Source organism: Rousettus aegyptiacus, unplaced genomic scaffold (genome assembly GCF_014176215.1).
Source record: "Rousettus aegyptiacus isolate mRouAeg1 unplaced genomic scaffold, mRouAeg1.p scaffold_m13_p_2, whole genome shotgun sequence".
NCBI classification, from domain to species: Eukaryota; Metazoa; Chordata; class Mammalia; order Chiroptera; family Pteropodidae; genus Rousettus; species Rousettus aegyptiacus.
Genome location: NW_023416295.1, coordinates 5252344 through 5265702, shown reverse-complemented (window position 1 = coordinate 5265702; position 13359 = coordinate 5252344). Strand labels below are relative to the sequence as shown.

At 41.3% G+C, this 13359-nt stretch overlaps 1 protein-coding gene across 3 annotated transcripts in view; it reads left to right on the top strand.

Annotated features, from left to right (window-relative positions):
- The first annotated feature begins 7459 nt into the window (after positions 1 to 7459).
- Positions 7460 to 13359, top strand: part of DIS3L2 (DIS3 like 3'-5' exoribonuclease 2) — a 261768-nt gene continuing 255868 nt past the window's right edge. For 2 of the 3 annotated variants that reach the window (XM_016134710.2, XM_036237968.1), the window contains exon 1: positions 7460 to 7535. The gene's annotated coding sequence lies outside the window, so the exon portion shown is untranslated. Of the gene's footprint in view, positions 7536 to 7659; positions 8033 to 13359 lie in introns of those variants that run through there. The other variant, XM_016134709.2, reaches the window with a different exon arrangement.

Below are 13359 nucleotides of genomic sequence, written 5' to 3'. Positions count from 1 at the left end.
AGGACTGGAAATCAGCTTAGCTACTGTTTTCATTTTTTTTTTTTCCAAAATAAATATTCTAAGCCCAGCATGATGTCTTGGCTGCTGTTCTATTCTTGTACATTAAAAAGAAATGAGGCAAAATGAACAGGAAATTGTTTACAGCAAGAATGATAGAAAATAGTTAAAATTACACTTTAACAAGAGGCTTCACAAATTAGTCGAATTGAGGGCTTTAATAGAGGATTCTTTAAAGTCATGAAAAAAACAATATGCTCAGAAGAAAACACATTTATAGCATCCAAGAGAAGTCAAAATATCTCCAATAATCACACAAATTTAAATAAAACATAAATGAAATGCTATTTTCAATCACTAAAATAGTTTTTAAAAAGTATAATACTCAATTTTGACAAAGTTATAGTGAAATTGGTGTACATCGTTTTTGGGGAGTATTAAATTGGTGCAATGTACATTTGAAATATGGATCGGATGTATATTGATTGTCACTAAAATGTTTGTAACCTTTGATTATGGAATTTCATTAGTATATTTTATCTAAGGAAATACCCAAAATGAGCTTAACCAAATATACAAAGATGTTACTACCCCATTATTTAGCTATAAAAAGGAAAGAAGTACTGACTCATGCTACAATATGGATGAGCCTTGAAAACCTTATGCTAAGGGAAAGAAGTCGGTCACGAGGGACCATGCACTGTTTGATTCCATTGATACAGAATGTACAGCACAGGGCAATCCATAGAGACACAAAGTAGAGTCGTAGTTGCCTAGGGCTGGGAAGATGGGACGGAAACGGGGGTGACTGTCAACGGGTGTGGAGTTTCTCTTTGGTGTGATGAGATGTTCTAAAATTGTGGTGACGATTGCACAACATTGTGATTATACTATAAACTACTAAATTATATATTTTAAGATGATGAATTTTGTGTTATACAACTTGTATCTCAATTTAAAACTTTCAAAAAAGTATATCCAATCAAATCTAAATGTCTGTCTGTCTATCTCTGGTTGGTAGAATGACACATGTTTTTAGTTGCTTTTTAATAATTAAATGTATTATCTAGGTTATTGCCGATGAACATTTGTAATTTGTGTAATAAAAAAAGATAAACTCTAAAATAAATATAGAAAATACTAAGATGCAATTTATAAAAGAAAGGATGTAAAATAGTTTTACATTCTGTGACTATGCAACATAAATAGTATTAGTAATAAAAATAAAATAAAATGAAAATAATTGTGCAAAAGTGGTAAAATTATGAAGTAGACTTTTTAAAACTTTTTTTTAAATTATCATCTTTAGTTTTACATGTAGGAAATACCAATTTACCTCACAAAATGAATGTTTTTTTATTTTATATTGTGTTAATGACAACATCAAGTGCTTTTTTCTAAAAATTCACTCACTGATTCTACAAATCTTCATTGAATGTTTTCCATTTCTTCCTTGACTATTCCTTTTGTCAATCTTTTCTTGTGTTCTGAATATTTCTTTCTTGTGTTTATTTTATTCAAATTGTTCATTTCCTTTAATATTTTAAACTTATTAGGGTTTAACTTTGAATGGTATTTCCTAATAACTGAAACTTTTTTGTGTTTCTATAGTCTTTTGAATTTTCTCTTGTATTCTCTTGGCTATACTAGTGGTTTGTAAATATTAGTTAATTTTTAAAATATCACTTTTGTTTATTAAACAGATATTTCATATTTATTACTTTCCCTTTTAAATTTGTTACTTACATCTTTTTAAAATTTAGATGCAGAGTTAGTTGTTTCTTTTTCTTTCTTATTACCATAGGCATGAAAGAGACAAAAGTTCCTCCAATATAGCTTTAACTATGTACTGGTATCTTTTTTTTGTTTGTCTTAAAAATAATGTTCCCATATTTGGTGTTGCATTTTCAACTCATTGTTCCATCACAGTCTTTCTTCCATTCTTACCTGATCATGTGCATATAGGTGGTGTGTTGACTTTCCTCTCCAATTTATTATATGGAAGTCCGAGAAGGTATGTGTAAAATTTTTGTGTATCTACTGTGATTATCTTCATCTTCGAAATTGCGATTAATTTTTGTGAAAGCTTAATGCACACTTGAGAAGGCTCTGCATTTTCCAATTCTTCTCTTTGGATCAGTTCCTCCAATTGTCTCTTTTTTTGGAGAAGAAGCAATGGAGGTGTAGGGACTTGCCAGCGATCCCTCAGTGGGGCTGGGGCACAGCCTGCATTCAGGGCCAATGAATGGAGTATTGTGGAGAGTTTACGCAACATGCTCCGACAGCACCCTTCCCCTGCTGGTGCTCGGTTCCGTTGAAGAGCGACAGAGCAGGGCTGCCTTTGGCCAAACGGCTTGTTTAGCGGCCGCTCCCTCTTCTTACAGCCTCCCTGCTGCACACAGCGTCATACTGACCTGCCGTCCCTGGGCTTCTCTTTGGCCTTGACTAAAGAAGGGATCCTTTGCTACGATGCTGGCTTCTCGTGAAAACAGACTTTTCCAGTGGGTCCTGCCGCTGGTGTCCTGGGCATGCCCAGGTATGCTGGAATCCTGGGATGAACATAACTTCATCAGTCAAGCTGGGGCCCGCTACACTTGCTGTTGTGCAAGCAGGATTCATCTGAACTAGGCTTTTAAATTCTTCTATCTCCCTTTCTTTAAAACTTTTTTTTTTTTTTTTGAAAAAATAAGATTCATAGGTGTGGATGTTGTCTTTTGAATCCAGTCTATGATTTTGTTTTTTAAATAGAATTTAGTCCATTTATATGTAATCTTATAATTGTTGTAATTGTGTTATTCTGTTTTTTTCTTAGTTAATAAAATTCTTCGTTTTCTCTTTAACTTAACATAGATTTCTATCGGATGTTTTTTGACTCATTTAAGTGAGATCGAATGTAACATTTTCTGAAGAACACAATTTCCTAGTGTTTTTCTATGTTTTCACTTACCCAACAAAAACCAGACTGTGCTGGTTTCTTTGTTCTAATCCAAAACGTTTTTCTTTCTTATAAATAGATTCAGAATATTTTTGTCATTCATTCACTTTCTCCAAGTCCTCCTTAGTCAAGTCCTCTTGGTTTTGTTTTTGCATTCTGAAAAGATTTCTCTCCAGTTAAATATTTTAAAATGTGACTGTCATATTTAATGACAATTATACTTTATATCCCCGCTTTTCAGACTAGGTAGGGTATGCGCATCTATGGAGACAGGCTATATACTGCATAAGATTATCATTTCTCCTTGTTTACATACCCTTCATTAAAATTTCGCCCCTCCCCTCAAGTGTGTGCACCTACACACACACACACACACACACACACACACACAGCCCCTAAGGAATGGGTAAACCAGAGCAGCCATAATTCTACTGCGGGAGTCTGTCTCCCTGGTTCAACTCCAGCAGACCTCTAACCCAATTCACGGGCTGGCCTGAGTCAATCAGACGTTTTCTCTCTAGGATTCTAGAGTATAGAGACTCAATAGCTTTAGGCACTGGAAAGGGAGTGTCATCCTTCACTGAAATTATTCCCCACCCCCGCCCCAACACACACACACACACACACACACACACACACACACACACACATCCCACCCCGTTCTCCCCGTGACTCCTTGGAGAAATACTGATATGGAAAATAGCAAAGAGACCATGAAGAGACCATGCCAAAGAGAAAGTTGGCACGCTACGGTGTCTGCTACTAGAGTTAGAATAGAAGCTGTGCTGTCAGAAGCATCGTCTACAAGACACTTGGTTATTTTACATTCCTAAGAGTGACTGTTCAGGATAACTTCTAATTAAATGATATTATCATATATTTACATATGCCAGGCATATAGTAAGTGCTTTACGTGAATTGACTCATTTAAATCTCATGTCAACCTATGATCCTCATTCTATAGGTGAGCAAAATGGAGACATGGAGAGGTTGAGTCACCTGCCTGAGGTTGCACAGTGACTAGCTGGAGGAGTTGGGTTTGAACCCAGCAGTTTAGCTCCCCTGGTCTTGAGTGCTATGTTGCCTTGCTGCCATAATGGGATTGGAACACGAGAGACCCCTTCCTGTTATATGGGCTTTTCATGAGGCTGGTACCTGCCAGGCGGCAAGATCCAGGAGAAAAGTAAAATCTCGTCCTGTAAAGACCTCCCTCTACAGTGAATGCTCCAACAAAACAAAGGTCTAAGCATTCTGGGTTTGGTGAGTTTCATGCCATTCTTTCTCTCTAAAGTGTAATCATTGTTAGATACCATTTGTAGCTGCTGAGAAACATGTGTGATTAAAACAGAAAGAATGAAAGCAGAAAAAAATGGAAGATCAGAGAAAGAAAAGATTAAAATAGGGTGATGACAGTATAAAAATTAAGACAGATTAGAAAACGTAGGAACGAAAATTTTGAAATAACATTGTAAATGGTAAAATTTTCTAAAACTCACATTAAAATAGCATGTGTGTGAAATAAAAAGTTTAAGAGGATCAAAGATTTAGAAAATAAAAAAAATTAAACCTACACGTTAAGAATAACATGTTGATAAAATCCTGATACAATAAAATTAACATCTAAAGATATTTTAAAAGATGACATTTTAAACAGGAGCTAGAAGGCCAAGGAGAAATTAAGGTAAAGGCGAAGACCTATGAGGCAAAATAAATAAATAAGTAAATAAAAAAGTAAATAAATAAATATAAAATATTATGAAGATAAAAAAATTTTTTTTCAAAGCTAAGTTTAAAGTGAGACAAGAACAAAAATAGACTGCATTCAGATGAAAACGGCGAGCTGGAAACAGTGGTCTGGGTGGGTCTAGGTGTTGCAGCGGAGGAGGCCAAGAACAACTGACATGCTGTTTGATGAGAAGTATTTTCTGCTTACTCACAGCTCTTAGCCCACAGCAGTATCAGCCTGCACAGGTACCACGGAGGCTCGTGGCGCTTTGACACATCCCATGGCAGGGCCGGGGCTTTCCAAAGTTGCACCCCCAGGGCAGCAAACACTCCTTCACTCCGGTTCTTGGAGTAAGCTCAATTCTTGGTCCTTTCATTACCTTCTACTTCTTTTGAGGTGAAATTAGCATGTGAAAGGCATGAATAAATTTATTCCATGTTATCTCCTTGAAGGTCTCGTAGTGTTTGGTCATTACACTGTCTACACACACACACACACACACACACACACACACACACACAGCCTTTATCGCCTTGCTTCATCCCAGAGGTTGCAACACTTCTTACTGAGCCTGAGTTGCTTGGTTATTTGTTCCTTTCACTGTAATTGGTAGAGGTGGAATTGGGTGGGGAGCAGGAGACCACCTACAGGGCTTGCTCTTGGACTGGGCTGTTAGGATAAGGGGGAGGTGATGAGGGAAAGTGGAGATTCCAGGATGCCTCCTAGGTGTCTGGGCATCTGCCTTTGTGACGGGGTGGGCGTGTCAGTACAGAAGACCAAGTGGCAGCGGTGGTGGTGGTTAGGAATCAAAGTTGACTTGTCCTGTTGATGAAACAATTGGTTTAGCTTCCTTTTATCAAATTACAACATTTTTAGGTCCTGCCTTGCTGGCCCTTACACCTAGGTTCCTTGGCTGATATTTTGGTTGTTCCTAAACTCTTCAGCCACATGTTTTGAATTTTGTCTACTCCCACAGATGGCTGGTAACATCCATTGTAGACAGCTTATAGTCTCTCAGAGAAGAACAATATTTCTCTTTTGAGGGAACTTATTGTAATAATTGGTACAATGGGGATGTACTGAAGCTATGGAGCGGAGGCACGCTTATGGTACGAGCATCACTCTGAAGCATCTTGTGGTTCGCCTTTGGCCCACAAGAGGCAGCCCTGGGCTCGCTTGGCCTAGAGGACGTGGGGATACGTCCACCCAACCCTGCAGCCTTCACGGAGGCTGGCACGCTTTCCGCCAGATGTCCAATCAGAACGGATCCGCCTGATGAACGTATGTACAGCGATTGTCCTTCCTTCATTCTTGTCTTTGCTCTTCTATTCCTGTTTATAACTATTTTTGGTCTCCTTGGCTTCATCTCTCAGCTCTGGCTTCTAAACATCTAAAGGATGTTTTCCATCTTTTGTTCTTTTTCTCCTCTGGGTCTTCCCAACCTAGGCTCCATAGGACACTCCCCTACACATCGAAACCCTGGAAAGCCAACAGCCTCTGCACCGAACCCCTGGAACCATGCAAGCCTCTGGTTCCTGCCCTTCCTGCACTTCTTCCATTCTCTACGAATTCTGCCCGCATCACAGTTTTGCTGAGGGTTCTGGAGACCTGTGTGAACATTAAAAACCGAAGGCTTTCACGGGTTCATTTATTCTCTAAACAAACATCGAAGCCTTTGTGTGGCAGGCAGTGTAGACGCAAGGTTAAATAACAAATATTTTCCAGCTTCGAGCTCAGTTAGTAGAGGAATCCTGAATTTGCAAATACTATGACAATGATTTTTAAAACACTAAGGCATTCAGAACAATTTAACTTATCTTTTCTTTGTATGAAGCATATGACAGTGGACTCCTTCGGTACATAGGCTCAAGCCACTGTCGACTCTGATGCTGTATTCCTGAATTTTGATTTTTCTATGGTCACCACTGGGCGCTTGACCTCTACAGCATTTGCCCGGGTGACCCCCCCCCGCTTACCGATACTTTCCTCTTCTGCATTCTCAGCAGTCCTTCACGCCAGCATTCTGGGTGCTCTTTTGGGGTTCCTTTTCTCACACCTACAATATTGATTTTTTTCTTTTTAGGTTCTCTCCTTTGCTATTCTCTTTCCTACACACCTCCCTGGGTAGGCCGACCTTTCAGTGGGTTTCTCAACCGAGCCTGCCGCCTGACCTGAAACGCTTTCTCCCTTACCCTTGTCATTTGGTTGGCGTTGCCACCATCGGCTTTTCCCCACTTGTGTCTGGACAGGCTTCCTGCGGAAGGCTCCCGTCGCCCCTTTGACCTCGCGTGTCCTACCATGCAGGACACTGCTGCCCGCCCTCCCAGCAGCCTCAGCATTCTGAGGGCAGGCTCCCCGCCGGGGGGGCCCGCATTGTGACCCCAGTGCCGACCCTGCACCGAGCTCTGGGCAGGTGTCGCTGGGTAAAACCCTGTCACAGGAAAAGGAGGGCAAGGCTGCACCCGGGGGATACCCGTGGGGTGAGAGCCCAGGCCGTGGGGGGCCTGGGTGGGGGGCGCTCAGCAGCGGGGGCGGGAGGGCACCGACGCCAGCCGGCTCCGGAGCGGGGGTTCGACGCCAGCCGGGAAGGCGTCCCCGAGGTCGCCCAGCGAGAGCCACCGGCTACAGCAGGTCGCCCCCGCGAGGTGAGACCGGAGAAGCCGCGGGGCCCCCCACCCGGCCCCTTCGCCGCGGCCGCCGCGCAGCTGCCGCAGACCACCGCCCGCGCCGCGCCCTCGCCTCGCGCGCCCGCCTCGCGCGCCGCTCTTGGCCCCTTCCGGCCACCGTTGCGCCCCGCACCGCCGCGCCCGTGACCCGGAAGCGCTTTCTCCTTAGCAACTGCGGGACCGCGGCGGCGCCGGCCTCCCGGGAGCAAGGGTGAGGCCTCCCGCCCCCGCTGCGCGCGCCCCTCCTCGACCCCTTCCGAGGACCGACCCGGGTCCGGCCCGCCGGGCCTCGCGGCCCCTCGTGGGGCGCCGGCGGCGGCCCCGGCCGAGCGCCCTCCGCCTCCGGCATCTCTCCCGGGCCCTGGCTTCGCCCCTGCCCACCCCACGCCCCCTGCTCCCGGCAGACCTGGCTTCCGAGGCCCCGCTGCTCGCCCCCCGCCCTCTCCTGTAGCCCAGTGCGGTACGCGAGGAGGAAAACCAGAATTAAACAGAGCCGGTTGCAGTAAAGAGGATGCTTCTCGAGGCTCGGGTCACCTGTGGATGATGTTTGGGATGGGCAGGGATGGGGCGCCTCAGGAGCCTGGAACAGCAGCCACTCGGCTATAATGCTGGATGTTTGCCCGATGCTTTCCAAAGTGATACACTGTATCTGCTTGGCGGATTGTGGAGACTCATTGAATTGACTATTTCGAACTGATCCTTTTCTTGGTAATTAGCTTTTCCAGTCTTTAGTGATGTGCAGTTAGTATTCTGTAGCTTAGATTTTGTATCTTCCAGGTTTATACAGAAGGAACTCTCCCTGGGACTGAGGAGGTTTAGGAGAATTTCAAGTGAAATTTGCTACGTTGGAGAAAGTAGGGGAAGGTGTTGTTAACAGATTAAACACACTATCGAAATCCCAGTTGCCTTTTTTTTTTTTTTCCTGGAAATTGACAAACTGAAATTTATATGGAACTGCAAGGGACCGAAAAGCTCTATTAACGGAGTGTCTTATTTGAGCACTGGTGGATAATGACCTTATATTTAATCCACTGATGGTGGAACTAAAACTGGGGCATATGAACAATTTTGGGGAATGACATTATTCGGGAATAAAATTCAGGAGTTTATCAAAATCCATTATTCAAAATAGTGTAATTTCATTTTAGTTCAATAAGTATTTATTAAGCACCTACAGTGTTATGTGCACCCGGAAGGATATATATAAGAAATGACACAACACACATTAAATTTTAGGAAAACTATAAAATAGCATTTGTTTAAATGCAAAGTCAGTGGCGGGAGTAATCAGTATGGGTCTGAGTTTTCAGGGACAACTTGTAATTGTATCTATATTGTCTTGGAGGGGACAGAGAATCCTTAATACTTTATATTTTTAAGGGGTTGGGTAATGGTCTCGTGACATTTTGTAGTATTTAAATTTCTAGGGTCACTCGATGGCAGTATACATTTCTTTCACTCTTGGCACATATCTGGCAATTTTGTATTTGAGATCTCATGCGATGAGGCTACTAGCGTGGGGCTTTGCCATGTAGAGATTCTTTCCTCTGCTTCTGCAGTTGGTGTCAACTTCTGTGGTTGGTGTCTTCTAGGCGACACCACAGTTTAAGTAGAGTCAGTTACAGTTTCATGCATACTTAAGAGTCTTGTGAAATGTTTTCCCTTCGCTTCCAGTATGCTTCCTATGTAGCAGGCACTGTGTCAGGAAATACCAAAAACAACAGTTAGACAGCACCTGGTAGTTCTGCGTGATCTTTGGTGTGTGTGTTTAACCTACCCGCCTTTGATGCTGAGTGTTTGGCTAGAGACAGAAGGGCCAAAGAAATTTATACAGGTATACTTCTTTTTATTGTGCTTCATAGGTGTTTTGTTTTTTTTTTCCTCTTTTTTTCTTTTCTTGCAAATGGAAGGTAAGACCCTCCACCAGCAAAAAGATTACTACTTGCTTTATTGCATTACTTTATTATAGTTGTCTGGAACTGAAGCTGCAGTATTTCCGAGGTATGCCTGTGTAGGTATCTGAATTTACCTTTTTTTCCCCCCCAAGAATTGAATAGGGATTTTCGGCTCCGTTTCTTTGGGCATTCTCCGAAGATTCATTTTGCAAAGATGCACACTCTTAAGGAGACCTCTTGCGATGTTTATTGCTTTCTTATGTTTCTGGCCCATTTATTCACTTAGTTAACAAATATTTGAGAGCTTACTTTATATTAGTTACTGTGTTTGGCATTGGAAATGGGGGAGGGTGAATACATACATGGCCCTTGTCCTCAGCAGATGATATTAAGAATCACACACATGTAAATTGCAACTGTGACAAGTATTTGAGTTAGGGAAGTCAGAGAAGTGACATTTGAACTGAAATCTGAAAGATGCACAGGAAAGGAAGAGTGTTCCAGTTAGAGCAGACTGCAGGGGCAAAGAACTTGTGATGGCGGAGTTAATGAAGAGGACTGGGGTCTTACGGTACAGCTCGATGGATGGAGCGGAAAGGATGTAGAAGAATCACGGGGCGTAGGGATGAAGGGGTTGGAGAGGTGGGCCAAAGGGTGCTGGGCCTTTTAAGCAAGTTGAGGCGTTTTTGGTTTTTTGTTTATCCTTAGAGTAAAGAGGAACCTTTATGGTTTGACATAGGGACTTAGGCTGGATTGCAGGTGCGGATGACACAATTAGACTGTGTTTGAATAGCCCGCTTCGTATTTCTAACCCTGCTTGGTATTGGATGCTTTTCCGAGCTTTGTTGTTGTTGGGAAAGCCTCTGTGTCCCACTAGCAAGACATGTCCACTTTTACTTTTAATTGGGAGAAAAGGAATTTTAAAGATTAGTATTGGACACTAGATGTTAGTTGATTTGAAATATTTTTGCCTCAGTGTCACCTCTAGGACACTAATTTCCATGACTTTCTTTCTGTGGTAATAAAAACATAAAATTTACCTTCTTAATCATTTTCAAGTGTAGAGTTCAGTGGTGTTAACTCTATTTACGTTGTCATATAACAAATCTCTAGGACCTTGTTATCTTGCAAAACTACAACTGTACCCATTGAACAACTCTCTGTTTCTGCCCCGCGCCCCCAGCTCCTGGCATCCCCCCTTCTACTTTCTGTTTCCTGGATTTTGGCTAGTCTAGATATCTCATGTAAGCGAATCATACAAGATGTGTTCATTTTTACCTTCATGCTCCTCCCTGGAATATCGTTTCTCCCATCGGGTAATTCAAATCCTCCCAGTTCTTTTAAGACCCAGTTCCTCTCTCTTGTCCTTCAGCTTAGATTAGTAGACCCAGAGTGGAAGAAGCCTTAGAAGTCATCCTGTTGGAGAAAATTGAGTCTGACGTTTTCCTCATTTGCCCAAGGACAGGCATCTAGTGAGTCAGGCAGAGTCGGGACTAGAGTTCTAGTCTTTCAGCTCTAGGGTGGGTGCCTCTTCTGCTTCGGCCTGCCTACATGTTGTGATGGGAAGTACCAGAGACGTACAGAAACATTCCCACATCTCCATAACATTATGCTGAGGCATGTTAGATGCGTAGGAAATATTTTTTGATGAATTGATTGTCTTCAGGACTTTTATTGCCTAAGAGGTAGCTCTACATAAAATTTTGAACTTCATTGATTTCATATCCTTAATTGTATTAATCAAATTTACTTTGGTCCTTCTGCAGTTGAATAATTTTTTGACGTTTGCAATCAGAGTTAAGACTTCCTCACCTTTTCTTAACACTTTCTTTATTGCGTACATTTGCCCATGACACGTATACTTACTTGGGTTTTGCAAATTTTGATGAAAATTTAATGAAGAAACCATCAGAAATGAAAAGCCTAATGCATTAAACTCTTTAGGTTAGTTGATTTATTTTTGAGACAAAGGTTATGCTTCTTCGAGGGCTTCATTGCTGCTAGGTATTTTTGAAAGAATTATATTTGTACCACATTTTATAGTGCTCATCTCAAAATGCCTAAGGACCAGTTGATTTTGGGTATTGGACTGGAAGTGATTTTGACATAGCTCAATATTTTAAGGGCAGAAAAGTGTAACAAAGGATTTTGTCGTATGAGGAAGATTTTAGTTTACCCTTTTATCCCAGATTGCTTTCCCGTAATGTTGTATGACCAGCCTCATAGAATCTAGCTTTTAGAATGTCCTCTTATTTTACCCTTCTATATATATATATATTTTGCTTTATACGGGAAGTTGCTTTATACAGGGAAATAAAATTCATTTTCACTCATACATACTGAGCACGTGTACAAATCAAACCGTGGGCTGTGATAGACCCGTCTTCTTCTGAGGTCCAGCTGTCTCTGCCGTTATTGATGATGTCAGGGAGACTTGGCCAGAATTCTTGTTGTCTGTAGTGGCCTGAGGGTGGTGGTGGAACTGAACAGGATGCTCCTTTGTGTCATGTAACAGGAGACAGAAAGATTTGACAATGGGGACTTCTCAGATAGCATTTTATTTGGAACCATAGCAAGAACTTGATGCCCCAGAGTTGCAATTATGTGATTTAACTCTAGTGTTGAGTCTAGAATTAGTCAAATTTAGTCAACTATTAGTCTAAAGAAACTACCTCCCCCCCCCCCCCAATTTTTAAAACTGCGGTTTATTGCGGAGATTTTAATTTATGGATCCCTTTCTATTTGTCAAGTAATTTACACGCATCGTGTCATTTACTACCAATTGTTGTCCAATGAGGAAGATGATTTGACTCTTATTGAGAAAATGGGAGTCATAAGGCAATCAGTGTTAGAACCGAAGTGTGGACTCATGTCTGTCTGATTCCAAAGCCCATATTTCTTTCATTACAGTGCATCGTGCCACTTCCTGCAGTCAGGTTCTGATTTCAGCATTTACACCAGGCATGAGAACATCAACATAAATGCTATAGGAGTGATAAAGAAAAGGGCAAGGAATGAAGTGGGCTGATTTAGTAGGAGTGTCAAGCCTTTAAATGAAGGAAAGTGATTGTTGGAGTATCTGATAGACTTGAGGGCTTGGGCGCCCAAACCAGGAGGAGGCAGGAAGTTATATAATGCTAATTGAAGGACTCTGTTCGTTAGGTTCCTCTGCAGGCTTCCTTTGATGAAATTGGATTGTTTCTATCTCCCATTAGGCTTTGATGAGGAAGAGAGGTTTGTGGTGATTATCTGGGTGCTGAGGGATTCAGAGAGAAGCCCTAACGTTTCTGTTTAACTTCACCTCATTAGGAGAGCATATCATCTCGTGGGAAATAGTTGCTCCTTTCTCTCCGCTGATTAAAGAGGTCAGCTTTAATCAGGTTTAAAGGGCTGAGTATGAAAGTGTAGCAGCAATTATACAAAAAAGGAGGTAGTAACTAACACATTGTTATTTTTGGACAATTCTACTTAAAATCAACAGTTTACGTGGTTTGCTATTCTTTTTAGTTATTTTAAATTTTTTTAAATGAAAAAAATATTTGAATTGTTCAGAGAGCTTTTGCTCCAATAAGAGATTTATTTTCTTTATGATTTACTGAATTTTGCCAGTTCAAATCAGTCTTAATAGTTTGAGAATGGTGCCTTATGAATTACATGACAAAAATACACATTATTAACAATTTTTAGTGAATGCATTAGGGCCCAGTTTGTATTATGAAGGATTATTAATTATCAGGACCGTATTTGTTATAGCTGATTTACAGAAGTATAGTTGACATACTATGTACTATGTATTTAGAAGTACAGTTTGTTAGGTTTTGGCACAATGTGGACTCATGAGACCATCATCACAAATAGAGGGTGAACATATCCATCACTCCAAAGCTTTCTCACATCCCTGGCTTCTTGACCCCCATCCTAGACAACCACTGATCTTTCTCTCATTATATATTAATTTTCATTTCCTAAAATTTTATATTAATGAAATCATACAGTATGTAGTTACGCTTCTTTCATTCACTAAAATTATTTTGAGATTCATCCATGTTTTTTAGTGTATCAGTAGTTGATTCCTCTTTAATTCTGAGTAATATTCCTTTGTCTGGATATAGCACAGTTTATTAATACATTCACCTATTG